The sequence below is a fragment of the Pleurodeles waltl genome, chromosome 6, assembly GCF_031143425.1.
Source record: "Pleurodeles waltl isolate 20211129_DDA chromosome 6, aPleWal1.hap1.20221129, whole genome shotgun sequence".
Taxonomy (NCBI): domain Eukaryota; kingdom Metazoa; phylum Chordata; class Amphibia; order Caudata; family Salamandridae; genus Pleurodeles; species Pleurodeles waltl.
Genome location: NC_090445.1, coordinates 726,511,392 through 726,530,566, shown reverse-complemented (window position 1 = coordinate 726,530,566; position 19,175 = coordinate 726,511,392).

The following is a 19,175-nucleotide window of genomic DNA, read 5'->3' as shown; positions in this document are numbered from 1 at the left end:
CCCCCTCCAGAACCAGTGGAGAAAAGCATCCACTACCTCTGTCCTTGGCAGGATGAAGCACTCTGGGCACAAAGCCCCCTCCAGAACCAGTGGAGAGATACATCCACTACCTCAGTCCTTGGCAGGATGAAGCACTCTGGGCACAAAGCCCTCTCCAGAACCAGTGGAGATTTACATCCACTACCTCAGTCCTTGGCAGGATGAAGCACTCTGGGCACCAAGCCCCCTCCAGAACCAGTGGAGAAAAGCATCCACTACCTCAGTCCTTGGCAGGATGAAGCACTCTGGGCACAAAGCCCCCTCCAGAACCAGTGGAGAAAAGCATCCACTACCTCAGTTCTTGGCAGGATGAAGCACTCTGGACACAAAGCCCCCTCCAGAACCAGTGGAGACTGTTATCCACTTGAGAGACTGTGGCTTTGCACTCCCCAGGATTGAACAGTGGGCAAACCACCCACTGTAGAGACTTGAGAGACTGTGGCTTTGCACTCCCCAGGATTGAACAGTGGGTAAACCACCCACTGTAGAGACTTGAGAGACTGTGGCTTTGCACTCCCCAGGATTGAACAGTGGGCATGTGGCCCCCTCGTGGACTTGGCATTGTGCACTCAACCGGCTGGGGTGCCCTCCCTTTCCCTTCCCCCTGAGGTGCCTGTTTTTGTTCTATCTGATGCCCCTGCAGTGTTCTCTCCATCATGTTCGAGTACCTTGTGTGGGCCTCGACCATGCAGTGTGGGCCCAGTGTTCCACGTACTTAAATGGAGCAATACCTGGACTTCTATTCTTGGTATATATATTTGTTACTAGTGTATATATATTTTTGCGTACTGGATTTTAATAGATTACAATGGTTACACTCATTTCCTTTTGTCTTTGCATTCTTCCAGGGGGGGGTTGGGGGTGTAACTGTAATGTATCATGCTGTATTAGTGTGTGTGTTGTCGTGGGTGAGGGTGGGGGTGGGGGTGTTGCGTGTTGCGTGTGTGTGTCCCTGTTTTTTCCCTCCCCCTCCCCTGTGTCGTAGATGCAGTACACACCGTGGTCTTCGCCGCCAGTGTTCGTGCTCCTGGTAGAGGAGCAAGAAGATAAAGGCGGGGAAAATGTGAAGCTCTGGTTCCATGGCGTCCTGGTTCCTCGTGGGGTGTGTAGAGGTGAACGTTTTCCCTTCAAAGTCCAGTTTCCGCCGTGTTTTTGTTTGCGGTGAATCCGCCTCCGGAAAAGGTGGCGGATTGGTAGGTTGTGATACTGTGGGCAGTACATTGTCCTCCGCCTGTCTGTTGGCGGTGACCGCCGCGCTGTTTGTTTGTACCGCCGTGGCGGTCGGAGTGTTAAAGTGTCTGTCTTTGTTGGCGGTTTCCGCCATGGTCGTTATTCCATTTTGTTTTCCGTCGGCCTGTTGGCGGTCTTACCGCCGCTTTAACACCGACCGCCAGGGTTGTAATGACCACCATAATTACACTCCACAAATAAATTCAGCTTTGCAACATGTCATATAATTCCACACCATCCAATACTACTCCTCAACATGCAACATATTTCCACTCCACAGCATGCCACATAATACCACTCCAAAGCATGCCACATAATTCCCCAGAACACCACACAATTCCACACCACACAATCCAGTGGCACACAATTCTACACCACACAACATAATTGCATGCCACATAATACCACTCAATGCCGCACAATGCACCTGCAAATAATTACACTCTACTCATTACTACATAAACGAACTTCATGCTCCATAGCAACAGTTCACATAAATACACTCCACACCATGTGATATCATTCCAACCAGCATATTTTCACTCAACGCCATACACTTCCACGCCACACAATTCAACTCTACACATTTTCATTCCACATCACATAATTTGACAACAAACCGCATAATTCAATGCAACAATTCAATTACACAACACACCATATACATCCAATCCACACCACAGAATTCCACATCATGCAACAAAATTCAACAGCACACCACATAATTCAACTCCACTGCATACCACACCACAACACAAAATACCATTCCACTCCATGACACACAGTCCCACTCCAAATAACTCCAGTACACTCAATACCACTTGATTACTATCCACATAATTCCACTGCACAACATGCCACATAATTCCACTACACAAATCCACTCCACACCACACAATTCCAACATACACAATTCCACAACAATTGCTATCCAACCCACATTCCACTCCACTCCACTTCACATACATCCACTCCACTCCAAACCAAAATACATGGGTAAAAGACATAGGCCCTCATTATGACTTTGGCGTTCTCTAACCGAGGCCGCCAAAGCCACAGGTGCCAGAAAACGTGCCACACTTTGGATGGAAATCCGTCAGTACCCATGTTCACGGACAGCGGCACATTGGCGTTGCTACCACCTGCACTGCCCCACCAGAAGGATGCTGCCAGCCGCATTAAAACCATTAATATGGCCTGGCGGTGTCCTGCTGGTGGGGCGCTGCCGGCGGTAGCAACGCCCCTTCCCGTTTCCTGCCGGATGACCTCCTCAACAGACAAGGTAAGTTGGGTGTCTGACAGGGGAGGGGAGTGGGAGGGAGGGGGGTGTTGTGTGTGAGTGTGTGGTGTCTGTGTGTGGTCATGTGTGAATGCGACTGAATGTTGTTGTGTATGTGTGGTCGTATGCATGTGAGTGAATGCGTGTATGAATGTCGAAGTGAGTGCATGTCTGCATGTCAGTGTGTATGCGTGTGAGTATACGCATTTGGATGTATGTGTGTATGCATGCCTGAATGCGTGTGAGTGTGTGTGAGTGAATGCATGCATGGATGAGTGTGTGTGGATGCATGTATGGAAGTGTAAGTGAATGGGTGTATGCATGGTGCGTGTGTGTGTATGTGTGCGTGTATGCTTGGAGGGGGATGGGGCGCTGTGACAGTAGGGGGTGGGTGGCGGTGTGACAGTAGAAGGGTGGGGGCACTGTGACAGTAGGGGGTTGAGGGGTGCTGTGACATTAGGGGGGTGAGGGGCACTGTGACAATAGGGGGGTGGGTTGCGCTATATGTGTACAGGGTGTGGGGGGGTCAGGTGATTGCTGGGGGTTGGGGGAGCCATCTGCCGGTGACAGGGAAGGAATTCCCCGTCACCGGTAGCCCTACCGCTGTGATTTTCGTGGCCGGCAGTAGGCCGGTTCATAATGCCGCCGGCAGTCTGATGTGGACCGCCGGGTCAGAGATGTACATCTCCGGGCCTGGCGATTCATACCGCCATGGCGGTATGAGTGGAGATGTGACGGGTTGGCAGCTCATAATGTGACAGTATACACCACCAGCCTGCTGCTTATGACCTCACAGTACATCACTCATGACATGTTCTATGACATCATTTATGACATAGCTGATGACATCTCAAATTACATCATTGATAGCATCACTGATGTCATCCTACCTTATGAGGAGCTACTACGCATCAAGAGCAATTGCGCAACAGAAGGGACTACCTTATTGCAGAAGCTGAGGCACTGGAGAGGTTTCATGTAAGAGGATATTCTTCATCAGTCCTTAAGAAAGATAAGGAAAAAGTACACAATCAGCCTCAACAACAGCTACTAACAAGTAGAAGGAAGGATTAGTCAAGTGAGGATGATAATTAGGTTCTCCACAAGTGAACATCAGATTTTTTGCATTCTAAAAAGGAACTGGCAGATACTACGAGAAGACAGTGTCAAAGGGGCGATTATACCAGCACAACCATTAGTGACATATAAGAAGCCAGCATAATTGAGGGACTATCTGATACACAGTCATTTCACTAGCAAAGAGTATCAGAAAAAAGTACTGTAAGGCTCTTCCCATGTACCAGATGTAGGGTCTGCAAATTCAGCAGTAAGTTCAAGAAGTATGAGATTCGAGGTACGGAGAGAAAGGGTAGAAAGTAACTCGGATTATGCAGTATACTGTCTGATATGCCGATGTGATAAGAAGTACGTTGGGAGTATCATGCATCTGACAAAGATGCATGTGCTTGTGTATACCTGTGCTATTGCTAACAAAGACCAAACATACCTTGTCACAAGACATTTTGAGTTGATGCATCAGAGTAACTGTAAGGAATTTCGGTCTTTGCCTGGACCATGTACTGAGAGGGGAAAGGAGAAGCAATAGAATCCGCAAATTGAGGCAAATGGCATCTAGGTATATTATAAATTTACAGACCAAGATGGCTGCGGGCTTCAACAGTGATGAGGAGCTTTGGGTCGACATTAGAGAATTAATGTATGTGAGATTGACTAGGAATTTAGAACCCTTTATAGTACACTTAACTCAGAATAATAATAGTAGGGCATGGGTTGGGTATTTTACATAGTGAGTGTGGTGGTGTAGTGTGGAATTCATTGATGTAACTGAACAGTGAATATGCAGCTAATCCATACATATGCTTGAAGTATCACATTATCATCAGGGATTGTATTTTAATGTATAATTGGCCTATTAAGGGCATTATGTAAGCTCTTGGGTTGTTCCAGGGACTGGAACAAAGATGTTTGATTGCATTGAGGTGCCTATTGACTGTGTACACAGGGCATGATTCACAAAGGTAAACTTAGACTTTTGGTCTAATTTTAGAGCAAAAGTCTCAGTTTACGACTTTTCGGTATTCACAAAGGTAAGTTACAAGTAGTATCTTTATGTCCGCACTTGGGCCGTTCATCCACACTTGGGGTAGATTATCCGCACTCAGGTGGATTATCCCCACTCAGGGCGGATCATCCGCACACGGGGCGGAGGGGGTAACGTACATACTGACACACCCAGCTCCAGCTGAAACTCCTCAGCCCACACCCAATCCTAGCCTTGCTGCACACATAAAAGCAGAGTTACCACAAACAAACCTTTTCAGGTCTTTCAGCATGTTGCTGAATGTGTTTGTTGTTTTGGCCCTTGCCGTGCAACAGCAGGATTTGAGGAGAAGGAGGAGTAGGAGAGTAGAGAGGATCTTCAGAAAAAGGACCAACCTCTTTGGGATGTCCAGTCAAGATGTCATGGGCAGATACCATTTCCCCCCCGATATCACCATGAAGATGGTTTGTAAGTGGGAGCACGATCTTGACTATGTGACCTTCTGCTCCCATGCCATCCAAGCCTAGGTCAAGATCCAGCAGCTTTCAATCTTTTTGCTACGGGGTCATTCCAGATCGTCTCTGGTGACCTTGTGGGTATCTCCCAGGCAACCCACTCCCGATGCCTGCATTGATAGGAGAGCACATTGCCACATATGAATGCCCCATTCACTGTCCACAAGGCAAAGGGTAGCTAGGGATTTCTACCTCATTTCCCCCTTCCTATGTGTGCTGGGTGCAATTGATTGCACTTATGTGTCTCTTCAGCCACCTCGCCACAATGCACACATCTTCTACAACAGACACCGTTGGCATTCCATCAGTGTGCGTGGTGTCTGTTATGCCAGTGGTAGCCTCATTAATGTACAGGCAGTACCCATGATAGCTACGTATTCCGCAGATCACCTCTTGCCCGATGGATGGCAGCAAGAGAATTTGACAACATGTGACTACTGGGTACGTATCAAGCACGACACAAATATGAGATGTTTAATTGTTTTTTTAGATGCACAACCATTAGACAACACTGATTCTCAAGCCACATACATGCCCCCAACAGACAGAATATGTACCATTTCATACATCATGTACTGAACTGATACAAGAGGGACATTTACAAATATCATTTCATTTCCCTCCACAGGTGATGTTGCATATGCACTCTCCCCTCATCTCCTCTCACCATACAGACGTGCAACTACTGCACCTCAACAGAGGTACAATAGGGCACATAGATGTACACAAGCTATCATTGAGCACAGTTTTGGTTTCCTGAAGTCAAGATTCAGATGTGCTGACCATATAGGGGGGTGCTGCTGTACTCACCTCAAGTTGTGTGCAACATTATAGTAGCCTGTTGTGTTTTGCACAACATGGCATTAAATTGTGGCTTACACATACCTTTGGACCCTCATCTAGGTCTGAATCTGGGCAACTGGGCCATTGTTCAAATCAGAAGCAGGATATACATCTCCGTGACCAGCTCGCTGACACTTTCTTCACCTGAGCAACGTGTCATGGCCTTCATGTGGTTCGCAGTCTGTTGTCAATGATGATAGTTGGACGTTTGTCACTATGTCTGTTTGAAATGGGGTCTTTGGTTAGCAGTCAGGTTACCCCCTATCCAAGCAAGGATCCTCCCTCTAGTCAGGGTAAAGGAGAATCATACTCAGTTAAGCCCCACCCACCCCCTTGGTAGCTTGGCACGAGCAGGCAGGCATTCCTTCAGAAGCAATGTGTAAAATATTTGTACCAACACACACAGTAATACAGTGAAAACACTACAAAATGGACACTACACCAGTTTAGAGAAATAGATAATATTGATATAAATCAAACAAGACCAAAATGACAAGAATCCAACATACAGAAGCCAAGATATGAATTTTCAAAAGAATACGAGTCTTAGGGCCACATGTAGCAAAGTCCGATTTTGCGAATTGGAAATTGCGAGTCGGTGCGACTCACAATTTCTGATTCCCAAAGTCGGATGCAGTACGGTGTCTCCGACACCGACTGCGAGTCGCTATGGGGTCGCAAAGACCCACCTCATTACTATTAATGAGGTGGGTCGCATTTTGCGACCCCATAGTGAGTCCCTGCACTCACAGGGATGGTGGCCTGCTGAAGTCAGCAGACCTCCATGTCTGTGACTGCTTTTTAAATAAAGCAGGTTTTTTTTTTATTTTGCAGCCTGTTTTCCTTAAAGGAAAACGAGTTGCAAAATAAAAACAAAAACAAAACCTTTTGTTTTCGGTTTTTCAGAGTAGGCAGTGGTCCATTGGACCACTGCCTGCTCTGAAAAACCCTTATTGGCAACATTCACAAAGGGGAAGGGGTCCCATGGGGACCCCTTCCCTTTTGCGAATGGGTTACCACCAGTGTGACACTGGTGGTAACTGCGAATTGCTTTGCGACCGCATTTGCGGTCACAAAGCAATTTAGCATAGGAAGGGAACACCCCTATTTGCGAGTCGCATTCACAATTTGCGAGTTGGTACCGACTCGCAAATTGTGAATGTGCATCGCAAAAGGCTTTTTGCATGGCGCAAACTGCGATTTTCACAGTTTGCACCATGCAAAAAGCTTTCTACATCTGGCCCTTAATCCTTAGAAAACAGTGAGAATGCTGTTGCTACACAAAGTACCTGGTTAGTGTCAATAATAAAGCTGCACGGGCGAGCGTGTGTCTGAAAAGGGTAGAGATGTGTCAATTCCTTACTCGCAAGTGCTGCCGTGCATTGTTTCCTTCTCCAGTCATGTCGGCGATGTGTCATTTCTGGACAGGGCACCTCGGATGCGCGCAGAGTCGGGTTGACTTGGAGGCCCAGGGACGATGCGTAGAAAATCCTGTCGCCCGGGGTTAGAAAACTGCGCTGCGTGGGCTTTATCAGCGTCTGTAAGCGTGTGTTGCACGTCATTTCTCCAGTCGCGTTGCGTCTATCTCCCAGCCGCGATGCAGGTGGAGTGTTGATTTCGGCCGCGAAGCCGGTAGCGCATCTTTTATCAGCCACGTTGTGGAAGGTGCATCAGAAATGTCCCCACACAGCGTTCTGTGCATGGATTTTCAGCTCTTGTCTGCCAGCTTCACCTTTCAAGGGCCCAGGTACTGGATAGGGCACCACTTGCCAGGGAAGGAGTCCCAGCAGAGAGTCCAGGTGCTGGCAGGGGAAGTCTTTGATGGCCCTGAGAATTCAACAACAGTAGGCAAGCTCAGTTCAAGCCCTTGGAGATTCTTCTCAAGCAGGAATGCACAACAAAGTCCAGTATTTGTCCCCTTTCACAGGCAGAAGCAGCAACTGCAGGATAGGCCAACAAAGCACAGTTACAGGAAGGAGCAGTACTTCTCCTCAGCTCTTCAGCTCTTCTCCTTGGCAGAGGTTCCTCTAGAATCCAGAAGTGATCTAAAATCTGGGGTTTGGGGTCCACTACTTATGCCCCTTTCTGCTTTTGAAGTAGGCAAACTTCAAAGGAAAGTCTCCCTTCTTTGTAAGATTGTGCCTTGCCCAGGCCAGGCCCCAGACACACACCAGGGGGTTGGAGACTGCATTGTATGAGGGCAGGCACAGCACTTTCAGGTGTGAGTGACCACTCATCCCTTCCCTCCCCGCACAGATGGCTTATCAGGATATGCAGGCTACACCCCAGCTCCCTCTGTGTCACTGTCTATAGGTGAGGTGCAAACAGCCCAACTGTCAAACTGACCCAGACAGGGTATCCACAAACAGGCAGAGTCACAGAATGGTTTAAGCAAGAAAAATGCCTACTTTCTAAAAGTGGTATTTTCAAACACACAATCTAAAAACAAACTTTACTAAAAGATGTATTTTTAACTTGTGAGTTCAGAGACCCTAAAATCCACATCTCTATCTGCTCCCAAAGGGAATCTGCACTTTAGAAATATTTAAAGGCAACCCCCATGTTAACCTATGAGAGAGAAAGGCCTTGCACAGTGAAAACCGAGTTTGGCAGTATTTCACTGTCAGGACATATAAAACACACTAGTATATGTCCTACCTTAAACATACACTGCACCCTTCCCATGGGGCTATCTAGGGCCTACCTTAGGGGTGCCTTACAGGTAAGAAAAGGGAAGGTTTAGACCTGTAGGAAAAGGGAAGGTGTAGGCCTGGCAAGTGAGTACACTTGCGAAGTCGAATTGGCAGTTTAAAAACTGCACACAGACACTGCAGTGGCAGGTCTGAGCCATGTTTACAGGGCTACTAATGTGGGTGGCACAACCAGTGCCGCAGGCCCACTAGTAGCATTTGATTTACAGGCCCTGGGGACCTCTAATGCATTATACTAGGGACTTACTTGTAAAACAAATATGGCAATCACAAACAAAGCCAATTACACATACATTTTTACATAGCAGCACTTGCACTTTAGCACTGGATAGCAGTGGTAAAGTGCCCAGAGTAACAAAAACAGCAAAAACAGAGTCGAGCCCACATCAACAACCTGAGAATTAGAGGCAAAAAGTTAAGGGAGACCACGCCAAGGATGCCAAGTCTAACACTGTCCATATATTCCATCCTGAGACTACTTTGTAAACCATACATGATGTCTTTAAACATCAGCCATTGCCAAGAGTCAAAAGATTAGCCAGACAATATGTTATGTGCACATGTCAGGGATTAGTGGGAACAATGTCTCTTAGGGCTTCATTGACTTTAGGGATTAAATGTCTGCATTTGTGAGACCTCCCGGGACAGTGTCACAAGAGAGGTCTGCTTGACAAAGGACCTCTTCCCTTGGGATGAAGGTGCCACATCAGAGGGTGAGTTCCTGTTTCCAAGGGGGAATTGGTGCTATGATTGTTCACAGTGTAGTGATCCTGCCCTAAGTGCAGTGACTCACCCACAACTGTGTGGCCTCTGCCAAAAGGGCAGAGGCCCTTTGAGAACCAGGCCCCTTGTATGTGTGTGCGTGGCAAATCATGTGGCACCCTGGCCATATACCTGACATATGTACACCATGGAACAAATTAAACAATGTAGAGACATGGATAGTCCATGCTCATAGCAGACATGTTTGGCAGCTGCCCATGGGATGTGCCACACCAGACCTGTGGTTAATTATAGTGGGGACTGGACTGGGACTTTTGTTCATGTTTCACTATGAAATAACAGAGACTACAAGACCCAGAATTCATCATGACCATCTGGCCTGGATTAGCTCATCAAGAATAGACCTAGAAAATTTGGCAGGGCTCCATGATCACAAATTTTCTTCTTCATGAATCAGACTACCACCTACTTGTCACATTCATAATGTGTAGTCATTTTATATTGTGTGTGGTGGAGAATGCATCACACATGCAGGTCTCATGTACCCCTATGATGACATGTCACTGTCTCTTGTCAACTCTACAGGTACCTTGCGTCACATATGACATAGAGTGGCTGCTACTAACTGGGCAAGTAATGTTATTCAAATACACACAAACTGTTCCAAAGGTTCATCAAGGCCTACTGCAGGTACAAAGACACACTACCCTGCAGCACTCAGTGAATAAACTCTGATTGGCTGATTCTCCAAAGAGTCCCAGGTGTGCAAAATGAATGTACACCCGCTCTGTGCACCCCAAAAGCAAAGCACTTCTGTAGTACAGAAAGGGCAGCGAATGCTCATGCTTTCCTTTCTGCCATAGGGATAGTGCTGGTGTACGTATAGTGCCTGCACTAGCACCAGCAGGGGTCCACGTATTAGCATGGGGGCATATCCCATGCTAATGATGGAGTCCCCTTGCTACTGTAGCTATGCCACAGATTAGATGGTTGTGAGTAGGCAAAGAAGCTGTCAGGAGGTGCACTTACAGTGTGCACATAAAAGGTGGGGCACTGTCAGTGCCTACCCTGACGGTAGCCCCGTTTAGGGGAGATAGGTGGCCCTATAGGCCCCACAGCCATACCTTTGCATGTGGGTGTAGTCACTCACTGGACTTGCCTGCAAGGACATCACAAATCCCCCTCAAACGTTCAGGCAAGGTGACGTCTGCAAAGTGCTACATGGAGCGGCTGCTATAAGACAGCTCCTTCTTCCACTTGAATTTGCCATCCCCAGGGTATCTGGAGTGTGTGTCTGGCCCAGGGGCACTGCATTCAATGAAATTGGGCACACTTTCCCCTTCTCCACCTTTTTAAAGCACCGTTGTGGTGCAAACAGAGAAAGTGTGTCTTATGTGTTATAAGACCCCAGTTATCAATGTGGACAGCAGCATGCATCTGTTTCTCTGGGTGCACATAATGCTTGGACTACCTACCAATCACTTCCTCAGTGAGCATGTCCTTATCAGTATCACTACCTGTGTGGGTTCCTCATCCACAGGTCATTGAACCATTTTGGGTGAGGTTGGTTCAACAGTGCAGCAAGATGGCAGAGGATCCTGCTTGGAGGTGAGGCAGACTCTGAATGACCATTGAATGGATGTTAACCCATCCAAATGTTGAAGGGGGTTTAGAGTACTGCTCACTACTGAAAATCCAGAACACATATATGAGCCTGAGTCACAATGGGCGCCCGCACTTGGAAGTCTCATTGTGGAAAATCTTTCCCAAGTGCAATCACTGAGGGGCCTCTGCCACTAGTGCATAGGCTGTTTGCAGGGCCAGACTGGACAGGGGGTAACATTGTGTTTCGCCAGGTGGCTGGGGGGATGGGGCCTTTTTTTTTAACTGTGTGTAGGTCTGAACTGGTGCCACAATATGTGTCCCCAGTAACAAAGCAGCAATACTGCATGATCCACACACTTATGTTTCTCTGCGTGGGTGCCGGTCTGACATACTTGAAAGTGCTACTATGGCTTCCCATTCCTGCTATGACCCTCTGGTGTGTGTGAATCTGGCCCTATGTGTCCAGGGATGAACACCTCTACCTGCTCCTACTTTGGTGATACACTACAGTCTACTCTGATGCAAGTGCCATATGTTGACCACAGGTATCATAATGCAAAGGGCCAAACTGTGCTAGGCAATAATGTAGTGTAGCCTGTATCTATAAACTCTTCCCTTCCTCCATTTGACTTCCTGCCCTTTTTAAACCTGTTTGCATATGTTACACTTATTTGACCTTGACTTCTGACCCGAGTGCGGATTCTACACTCTGAGTACAGAGAGTACGCTCTAGGTGCGTAGAGTACGCTCTGGGTGCCGATTATCTGCGCTCGGGGCATAGAATCCGAAGACCGGCCAGAACCCAATGAATTTCTCAGGAAATGCCATAGAGGAAATGCTTGGCATGAAGTTCATGAAAGGAAGTTTCAGGCAGCCACATTATTGTCATTCTGAGTCATCCCCACCTACAGATAGGATCCTCTGCCATCCTGCTCCTCTGTGTACCCTAACTGCCCCCAACATGACTGAAGGAATTGATGAGAGGGCATCCCCCTTCAGTGAACACTACTGGGGAAATAAGCCTCACTCGCACATTTGAAGGAAGAAATGCAATGCCAACACCATGACTGGTAAACCAAGGGCCTCATCACTGCTGGGTACAGTGACAAAGGGATGGGCCAGAAAATGTCCAGTGTGGGGTCAAGATGTTTTTTGGGTGTCAAATGAGGGATCAGTCATGCTTTTTGTGTGTTTTTTGTCAGTGTAAAGTATAATTTCATGTATCTTGGTGTAAAGGCTGACTTTGGGATACTTGTCTCACAGAAAATGGTACAAACATTTCTAAGGGAAACCAAAGGCACACGTCGCCACAACAGTGGCTTGTATGTCAAATGTAATGTCCAGCTAGCTGTACCAACTATGCATACGTGCCAACTGGTTTACAGCACCAACAGGCACTCTTGGAATGCCAAATGTGGCACCTGCCATGTAGATTGGCTTATGTTGTCAGGGATCTTCCAGTACCTAGACCCACAGCTTAGCAAAGGTCATAACGAAGGCCAGGTTGTATATGTACACCCATTTAAGCATTTGTGTGGAATCAGACCATGCTATACATCAGATGGCATGCAATAGTCAGTGCAAGACTATCCAGTCTGCACATTACAGGATGTTCAAAGATACATGCTTAGATGTGGACAGATCCATCCAAACAGTGTCCCAGATCTACTTGTAGACTGACTTTGGAAGATGACTAGGTAGCAAGCACAGACGACACTGCCCCAATTTACAAAGGTCAACTCGAATATTTGATCTAAGTTTACAACAAACATCTTTGTTTACCTTTATGAATCGGGCCTCAGTATTGCAATAATGCTGAAGATGAGGCTTCATCACTATAGAAGTGTATACACCCCACAATTGTGTCAGATATCAAAGTGTGAGAAATGTCAGGACATTACAGTGATAGTACACATACATTTAGGATCCAAGTCACCTAGATTTAGTTTGTGAGATAAAAAGAGTACAAAATCAGCACTTGCTTCATGTACTCATATGCCATGTCCTGATTTGTACACCAGCTATATAATATTCTCACTTCTATTTCAGTGGACCCGGCTGGCCAGGAAGGCCAGGGAGAGGACCACCGACAGAGGATGGCATCCTCAGGAGGTGGGAACAGCCTTGTTTGTCAACAGAAGAGGAAGAGAAGGAGGAAGAGGACCAAGAATATGTTCAGGCAGGGGGAGTGCACCCACCAGGTCGGACACAACATCAGCACAGACCAGGTGGAGGCTGCAGACACTGTAGGGGGGGCATTAAATTGGACAACTGTGGCCAGAGGGAGGGAGGAATTGTACTCCACCACTGAAACAAAAGAACTGGACCTGCCTGAGGTGTCCCCAGTGCAGCCTGAATCAACACCTGTGCCTGTTTCTGACCCCTCCCTACCTCTTGAGGCCCCCAGTCCATTGGTGCTCACAGCTGCACACCCTGTCACTAGTCCCCCTCCAAGTGCCTGCCCCAGTTCCCCGAGGAGCATTCCTGTCCCCGACACCCCACATCCCTCGTGTGCAACCCAAACCCCTCCCTGTTATGTCACCCCTGTGGCTGCATCCCAGGAAGGGATGGTGGCATCTGAGGGGGAGCATGGCATGACCTCTTGGCTCCTACAGCAGATCCTTGAGGAACTGCAGAGGTCCCGAGAGGAAAAAGCTTGTGCAATGGCCACCCTCAATTACACCTTCACTTCCTTGGGTGTAGCCATGATATCTGCCCTGTCCCAGTGCCCCCCCATACAACCCTCCATGTGTCTCTCTGTTCGTCCTTCTATTCTGTTTCCCCCTGTACCCCTTATGTGTCCCAGTCCCATGGGGCATCAGGTCCCCCACCGGCCAGCCAGGAAGAGGCCATAGATGCAGAGGATTACATTGTCATTGAGAAGGAGGATGACCAGGATGATGTGTGACTGGACAATGTACTGTGACTGGACATTTGTTTTAGTTCTTGTATATAGACTGATTCCCCAGACTCTTCCTGGCGTGTTTTATTTATTTTGTCCAACCCCCTCCAAGTACTCTGTCCATTCTGTGTGAAGAACATTATTTGATTTTGTTTCTCCCTTCCCAATTGACGGTATTTTTTTTCTTTCAAATCATATTTATATTTAAAAAAAGCAAAAAGCACTGTGTCCTGTACTTCATTGTATTTGCTAGAATCAAAGTATGGAAATATATGTCTGGAGTGGTTTAGCTATGCACACAGATGGTTCTACTAATGAGCATGTCTTTGCCACATTTATCAAGACATATATGGCCTACAACCACAATAAGCGATTGACCATCATCAACTATTATTCAACTCAATTTAAATGTGGAATATGTCTTTTACTTACATTGTTCTATGCAAACATGTTACAGTGCACATGGAGGATCTCGTTTAGGCCTTCTCAGTTTTCGTGCTGAGGATGTTTGTGATGTTGAGCGTTTCCTGGGGTTCTGAGGTGCAGGTGGGTGTCATGCCTGTGCCTGTATGGGAGTGGCGCTTCCTGGATAGGGGGTGGTGGTCTCTGTAGAGGGGGAATGCTTTCTTGATGGGGGTCGAGGTCTCTGTACAGGGGGGGTGCTTCCTGGACAGGGGGTAGTGGTACCTGGACAGGGGGTTGGTTCTTGGACAGGTAGTGGTGGTCTCTGTACAAGAGGGGTGCTTCCTGGATAGGGGTGGTGGTCGCTGTACAGGGGGAGGATGTGTCTGTGCACTGGGGGGCATGTGCAAGGGAAGTGTTGCAGTCGTAGATTGATGAGGGCCCTGTGCTGGTTTCCTAACCAGAGGCTGGGGGTGATATGGTGCGGGTATATGTGTTGGCTCCCCTCCATGCATTGAATGTGAAGGCTTACTTGGTATCATTTTGAGTATGCCCTCTATCATCTTTATAGCCAATGCATGGTGTCTTGTACCCTCATCCCTCTGTATGGCCATGATGTCACTCAGCCTCTTCCCCTATGTCTTTCCAGGATGTACCCATCCACTCCAATTCCTGGGCCATTCTGTGCACCAACTGTGGGAGCTGGAGCATGTCCTGTAGTGAGGCAGACATGTCAGACAGTGTAGCCCCTATGTCACAAATGTCCTGCCTCACATCTCACTGCTGTTGGAAGAAGTCCTCCTCCCTCTTTCCACCATGAACATCTGCCAGCCCTCTCTGCCTGAGATGGCCTCGGATGGGACAGGCATGTCCACTAGCGGGGGGAAGGGGTGGCAAGCGGGAGGTTGTGGGGAGGAGATTTGTGCCTAGGGACTACCTGCTCTTCACCAGGGCTGGCATTCACCTCAGATGTTGGAGAGAAGGCCTGGGAGGCACTGTCAGAGTAGGAGTGTGTAGGGGAACCAACACGTCTGACCTGGATGTGAGGAAGTGATGATTGTGTTGGGATGTGTGAAGAATGGACAATACTTGGGGGTCTGGGAGGAGGCACTATGCTGACCACAGCAGATGTACGCTTTGATGGAATGCTGCGTGGGCCAACAATAGTATGCAGGGGATCCACCTCTACATCTATTGGAATCAGGGCCTGATCTTCCTCCTCCTATTTCCTCCTCCTCCTCTCGTGCAGATCTGGCAGCTGACAAGGTAGCTGCCAAGAGGAGTGGGTTCTCCACTCGGATTGCCCGTCGCCCGCCACTGGTGGATGGTCCTTACTTGTGACTGGACTCACCATCCTCACCACCTGTGAGACAGAGGTTGCAACAGGCTAGGTATTTGCCTTCCAAAATCATGTGGTGCAACACAGGGATTGAGTCAAATTATCTTCACATCAACAGATGTTTGACATGTGACCTGGTTTGTGTACACCTACATGTGACAGCTCACACTGTGGCATTGAGGTGTCCAATGCAGATGTACAATGCAAAAGCAAACTCACCAGTTCCAACCAGTGTACTGTATGGTATTGAGATTCTCCTTGATGTCAGGTGCTGGACCAGGCTCCTTGAATGTGTAGCAGAAGACATGGTCCTTGATTCAGCAGCGTGCGAAAGAAGTGACACCATAGTTAATGTTCTGCATGATTTTTATGTGAATGTGCACACTTGACACACACATCACTGATTATGTTGGGACATTTTACACACCAACTTCGGATGTAATGCTGAAGTGGCAATATCTGCTTATCCCCTCCCACAAGGATGTGGTTATTGTACACACACGGGTAGGGTATCAGTTATCTACAACACTATATGGCACACTTACCTGACGGACGGATGACAGTGGGTTTGACTGATGCAGCCAGGATGTCTCCTAAACCGCTGGATGGTATCATCCCCATCACTGAAGTAGTCCTGGTAGCAGCTGTAATGTAACATACATATCTATAACTAAATGGAAATGATGACAGTGATGATTCTAAATGTACATGTTAGAGGTATGGACCAGTGATCTACAAGTTACAGGCAGCTGTCATATCAACCAGGTATCAAACTTACAGGCAAACATGTATTTGGAGGTTACTGAGAGCTACAGGACGGAAATAACTATGGTGTCCTGCACTGCCTACCTTTGGACACACCTTCAATTTCAGGGGCATCACGCATCCTACATATGATGTGGTATCTGTTAATTTGTAACGGAGTCTTCCACAATATGCAGAGCTGGTTCATCTTTGCGCATCAGATTTTGTCAGTGCATGCTCAATATACACAATTATCAACCAAGGTATGGGTAACAGTCATTCTCCTCCCCCACAATGGAACAACATTGCCCATTGTGGACTGTGAGGTCAGCCACTTCTGCTGTGCACTCTTCTTCTGGCCTTTGTTCCAAGAGTATGAGAGCAATACCATTGTCTATTTTACCTGACACTGGATTGGTTTATGTACAGGACACATCCTGAAGTCCTGTATTCCAAGGGTTACTCATTTGTGATTATGGGGGAGGGGGAGGCAAAGAGAAATAAACATTTGTCTAGGACCACACAGTGGCCAAGTAGAGAAGCTGGGCTGAACCCCACCTTTACTGGTTCAGATTGTGCAGTTCAACCACTAGATGTGTATGCTTCCCCTCCTCTACACCCACCTTACCAGCCACAACCCCTCTCCTCAAATACAAGCCTACTGGTATCAGCGCACCCTTCATCCACATCATTACTTTAGCTGCTGGTTCCTGTTTTTTTGTCAGCAAGTATCCATGTCATCAACTTCCAAACAAGTTTTGACTACTCTTCTCTATGAGAGACTTGGAGACATATTTATGAGGCAATCAAGGCACAGGAGCATCACTCTTTGTGCTCCTCCAGCGGCACACACTAGTAAATCATGTTTATGAGGCCACGGTAGACCACTTTGCATAGTTTGGAATGGCCTCCTAGCGGTGGGGTGAGTCAAGGCTGCACCAATCACTGTGTTGCCTTACTCTGCACTTGAGTGGTATTCCATAAAAGTTGGAGGGGGGTGGTTCCTACACCAAAACTATGGATTGTGACAGTTCCCCAGAGTGACAGAGCCATGTACACCTGGGGAGGCACAAACATCTTACACCTCCTGGGGTGAGTATTGACTTGTTGCACTGACCTACGCAAACTCCACATAGATGAGGGCCAATATGAACCCTTAGGTAGGTACTGTACATTTAAACCACAGTTTAGGAGCATTTGGTAAAGTAATTTTTCTGTATCCTTACCTGTGTCCGACATTTGCCCAGTGTGTGGTGCCTGACCAGATGTCACACCCATACATGCTGCAGAGGTCACTGCAGGCTGTGTATTTCTGGACAGCGTCACAGGACCTACAATGATATGTATGTTTTCTCTTTACATTCTAGTTGACACATGATACATAACATTAACTAGTTAATTTCAGAGGTTTGGCACAGTTTATAGATTCGATGCAATGTATCTTTCAGTTGACTGATCACAAAGTAAGAGTTATTGCCCTCTCCTGTCCATATTTTATGTAACAGTTTGTGCTGATGGTATGGGTTGCTGTGCTCAGAGACTTTGCCTCCCTGATGGTGCAGGGACCTAGACTCCAGTGTGTGACTGTACTCTGGCTGTATGTGGCAAGAAAAGGGAAAGATCATCAGACACAACCAAAATATTTGAATATGTGCAACCTGTCACATTTGTTCACAATTGCCTCTACATGTCAACAGCAGTAGTGAGTGAATGAGGGGCATTATCTATTGCCATGTACCAGTGTTAAGTGAATGAGGCAGCAGTGATGGGCCACTCTTTGGGACAGAGAAATTGGAAGTTGCAATTACCATCACCAATGATTCTGGGATTTGTAGTGCTGAGACACATGAGGGTTTAACTCACCATGCAGATTGCACATACTTTGAGCAACAGTCATGGTCCCATTCGTGGAGTGATCCTGACATTGCTCATTTGGTGTCATTGTTAGTATCATTACATATTATCTGACAACACATTGAGGTCCCATCACTCACAGGTAGCATGGAGCAGGTGGAGGGTCTATAGTGGAGAGGATATCCCGCTTAAGTGGGGTGAGTTGGAGCCCGAATCCAGTTGGTACACCAGGAAAAACTCTGGCCACCTTTATCCTAGTGTACTTCTCCTTCACCCTCCTCTTCTCATCCTGCCACTTCTTTTTGACGTCAGTCACAGTCTGTATGTCCTCCCCCAATGGAGTGACCACCGTGACCAACTGCTGCCATAGGGCTGCCTTCTGTGTGAAATGCTGCTGTAGGGTTGGAGGCCATTCAGTCTCTTGTAAGTCCTGATTAAGTATCTGAGGATCATGGTGGTCTCCTCCTCAGTGTAGTTGTTCTTCCTCTTAGTAGGTAGCATGACTTCTATGTATGCAGAGCAGGCAGGTGCAGTGTAGTTGTGGAGAAACCAGAACTTTGCTTGTGTGCTGCTCTTACTGGGTTTTTGGTGCAGGGTTGCAGGTGACACTGATGATGTGTAGGTGCATATAATGACAATGATTCCGGCCCAACTGATGATCCGCCCCAAGTGAGGATGATCTGCCCTGAGTGCAGATGATCCAGCCCGAGTGTGAAAAATCCTCCCTGAGTGTGGACTTCAAGATACTATTCAGAACTTATCTTTGTGAATACCGAAAAGTCATAGACTTGGACTTTTGGTCTAAAGTTAGACCAAAAGTTTAAGTTTACGTTTGTGACTCGGGCGACAAATTATATTCTAGTACGATCAAGTACAGAATGTACTGTTTTATTAATAATTAATTTGTCAATGGTACCTTATTAAGGA